This window comes from Cavia porcellus, unplaced genomic scaffold, assembly GCF_034190915.1.
Source record: "Cavia porcellus strain 051 isolate PalLab524CR breed Dunkin Hartley unplaced genomic scaffold, mCavPor4.1 scaffold_21, whole genome shotgun sequence".
NCBI lineage: Eukaryota > Metazoa > Chordata > Mammalia > Rodentia > Caviidae > Cavia > Cavia porcellus.
This window is the reverse complement of record NW_026947504.1, coordinates 24776554-24780839: the sequence shown is the minus strand read 5'-3', so window position 1 is coordinate 24780839 and position 4286 is coordinate 24776554.

Sequence of the window (4286 nt, the reverse complement as noted above, 5' to 3'; positions counted from 1 at the left end):
ATTTATTTGGCAAGATTTTTTACTGCCTGCTTATTTTCTCTACAGCAACAAATATGTAAGCTTAGAAAATTTGAAATATTTAATATTTTAATTGCATTTAAATATTTATTAACCAATTTGTCTTATTTCTCTTATTTTTATGAAAGTTTATGTGGAATGTTACTTAAAGTTAATAGTTTTTTTCCAGTAATTTCTTTTGTTTGATGTATCTTATTCATTTTATTTCTTTTTGTTATCTTTTATCTAGTCTCTCTCTCTCTCTCTCTCTCTCTATATATATATATATATATATATATATATTTTTTTTTTTTTTTCTTTTTGTTACAAGAGTTTACAAACCCTGGTTACTTTCTCGTACCCCCATCACTCTTTTCTTCATAGGAGAATGTTTAAAAACACCCTCAACAAGACAAAACTGTCATGCAGGTATATACAGGCTCCTCTGTCCTTTTAATGGGTTGCAATTATTTCAGCGACTCACAAATATTTCCAACAGATGTTATATACTTGGCTTCTATTCCAAGGTCACGAATATTTTTGCACTGGTGGATCTCATTTCCCATGTAGTGGAGGTGATGACATTTGACCTACATATTAACACACTGAAGAACTGAAGAGGCAGAGCACAGAGGAAAGTACATCTAGTATCTATAGAGAAACGGCACACTTCAGAACATTGGATCTGGTTAGTGGAAGTGATACTTGATATTTATGGTGGAAACACCCTGATGTATCCTAAATGTCAGCGTAAATAGTTTTTTTAAATATTAAACTAATATATATATCCATCAGGATTTACAAGATATACAAAAGTATAAGAAATTACAAGATTGGCTTACAATGGTCAGCCACAAAGTTGGATGAGGGAGCATGCAGGGGATTTCTGCACACTAGAGGATGAAGGGTCCAGCCCAAGGACGGGACTTTACTGCTCCAGTTCAAGTCCATATCAGAGGCAATGGGTCTGCAACAGAACACTGAAGAATCTACGATAAAGATTGAAAAGTCTCGGGGGAGTCAAACAGTGTGTTCCAGAAACCAGAAGATGACATCCAATCTGAAGGTAAAGACTGGAGTTCTGAACAACCAGCAACCAGAGCCTCCTCATTTGCCTTTTATTGTAAGCAGGCTACTGCCCTGGGGTAAGTGGAGCACTCACATAGTGTGTGCACCTTCCTGTTGCATAGGCTGAGTCTGTTACCACATAAGGATCCTGGGCCCCTGCTTAGTCACTTACACTTCTGACCTTCTCAAATTGACACAAAGAACAATATCCTAGATGGAAACTTCTGGTCCTCTACACCCCAGGATGCAGCGGTGCTGAGTTACTTAGTTAAGCTTCTAGGCTTCTCAAATTGGCACAATGTATAAAGCCCAACACCGGAGTACAGTGTAACGTTTCAATACATTTATAAATAGAAAGTAAACAATTTTGTATTGGTAAAGTAGAAAATCCAGTGAAGAATTCCTTTGGAATTGAAAGGCTCTAATTCCAGTGTGATTTCCCGGGTCACAGTACCTGCAGCTGGGGCTAATCATATCAAAGCACGAGGGCCAAGTGCAGACACACATTTGGTTGCAGTTGGAGTTTATATTTCTCTATGTTTTGAAAAATAGTTCTAGTAAGTAGGACTAAAATCTAGATGAGTCTGAACTATCTTTAAGGTTTTCCTTTATAAAGAAGAATAATGTGAAGGGATTTCTTGCTGTTCTTCTGTTTAGTATCTCATTGGATTGTCTATAATCAGAAAAATTACAAGGGAAACACAGTTAAATTTAGCCTCCTAGATTATTTGTCTTCCTAAAATATTGGCTTTTCCAGGAGTTCATGATCCGAAACAAATGTTCTATTAGGCAGATATCAAGCAGATATTTCTATGAACAGCTTTGAAGAGCAGTGTAGGGAAATCTTCTAAAGTATACAGTGAGAAATGCATTCATAACAAGATGTCATAGTAGGCTTTTTAAAAATTCTCTCTTTTCATTGGTAATAAAGCCCAAAGTTGAGGCTAAAGTGCTAGTTATCCCCCATCTATATTGCAAAGACATCAGTGAGCCCCCATCAGTTAGGAGTATCTGGCCCCCAGGAGGCCTCAGTAAGAGAGGAACCAGGTTGCTCCTGTTACTCCAAGGAGCGCCTTCCTCCTCACGCCAGTTAACATAAGCCAGGAAGGACTGTGGTGAGACTGTGGATATAATGTTTGTGGAAAGAGTGCTGCTTTCCTTCATGAAACTAAGTGTGTGAGGGACTGTTTCAGAGAGAGCAGGGTGCTGGAGAGAGGGACTGGCACCTGATCCCTGGAGGAATGATCTCTGAGCTGCGAGATCACAGGCCTAACCTGGTGCTGCCACCAGGATGGAAGGTAATTCTGAAATCCACAGCTTCTAGATTGCTATCATTTTAAGGAATGGCTTTGCTCCCTGCCCATAGGGAAGGAAAGGAGGGTTGGACAGTTACTGAGCACATAGCCTGTCTGGGGTTTTCCTGAAGTGTTGTTACTCCCCGTTGGATAACTTACCACATCAGGGTTTGGAAGAACTGGATCAGGTTCCTAGGAAAAAGAATGCTCCCTCCCAGCTCTGCTGGACCTCAGCAGACTCTAAAACATACTCTATGAGGTCCCATTGTTGTTGGTCTTGGAGAATTTAGAGTGACAAAGTGTTGAAAAAAAAAAGTGTAGAGATCATGTGACTTCTGAGCCGAGGAGGAAACACAACCCAGAAAAGGCAGAGACAAAAGAGGCAGCTCACTGTCACTTTGAGAAGAGGATAGTTCAGTGGATGAGGCTGTGAGGACAAATATTACTCCATGACACAGGTGAAATTCTGAATCCATCATGGCCTCCAGTGCAAGAACCTCACTGCACTGGGACAAGCCAGAGACCCGGACTCATGCTGTGACCTCATAGGTGGGTTCTCCACCTCAGTCTTTTTGGACAAAACGATTGCCCAGAAAGAGTCCAAAGGCAAGATCTACTGTAGAAAGTGCATTGTACCTTTTTCATACCCAACGCAAGTGTAAATCCAAAACCAAGATGTTTCTGTGTAGTGGGAGGGTGAAGTAACTGCGGGAAGCATAACACAAGAAGGTGAGCTTGGAACTGAGGTTGACACTGATTTTATAAAATTAAGAAGACTAAGCTTTTAAAAGCTGTTCAATCTGGGAATGGTGGTGCTTGCCTGTAATCCCAGCACTCGGGATTCTGAAGCAGGAGAATGGCTACAAATTTGAGGCCAACCTGAGCTAGCGAGACCTTATCTCAAAAAGCCTAAATCACTCAATCAATCAATCTACTGAGAAGCCTGGTGTGGTGATGAACGTCTGTCATCCCACTACTCAGAATGCTGAGGCAGGAAGAATATGGACTACATAATGAGACCCTGCTTCAAAAATAAACACAAACAAAAACAAAACAAAGCAGCTGAGACTATCTTAAACCAAAAATTACCTGAGTATTAAGAAATGTGACCAAGATTTTACTTACAGAGAAGGAGAGTGGTTAGCATGGAACAGCGGGGGGAAGCTGCCAAGGGAAACACGTGGCAGTTGGCTCTGTCCAGTGAGGGGGAAAGGCCTTTCTCCTCCCTCTGCCCTCCTGAGAAGAGGACGCAGCCTCACAGTGGCTGTTTACTCATCTGTTCTCCAAAAGGGGGCGGAATGATAATGGTTTGTTTAAAAGGTAAAGTATTAATTAAACTTACTTAAAAGATTTAGGGATGAAATTCTATTATTGCTCAGGTTACTTTCACTGCAATTTCAGCTTCCTCATTCAAGAAAGCCAAGATAATATCATTTAGAGGGTTAATGTAAATATTGATTTGAATTGTTTATTTAAAATGTTCATTAATTGACACTCCATAAATATATTATGATTGATATAAAAGACTCTGTCTTTCTATCTTGATAGCAATTATAGCCAGGAGTAAAATTCAGTTATTATCAGCATACTAGGCCCTATGATTTTCCCCAGTTAAAGTTGTCATGGCCAAGTTGGCTCATGTTCAGAATAGTGCCCAATTACAGCATGGATGTCTTGCATGGCTGGGGATATAGCTCCGTGGCATAAACACCTGCCTGGCAGATGCAAGGTCTTGGTTTCAACTCTTAGTTCAAGGAGAGAGAGAGAGAGAGAGAGAGAGAGAGAGAGAGAGAGAGACAGAGAGAGAGAGACAGAGAGAGAGAGAGACAGAGAGAGAAAGGTAGAAAGCATTGGAGGTGCTTGTTAGTAGACTACCATTGTAAGGGTCAAAATCATAATTCAATTTAATCATGGTTTGCACATAAT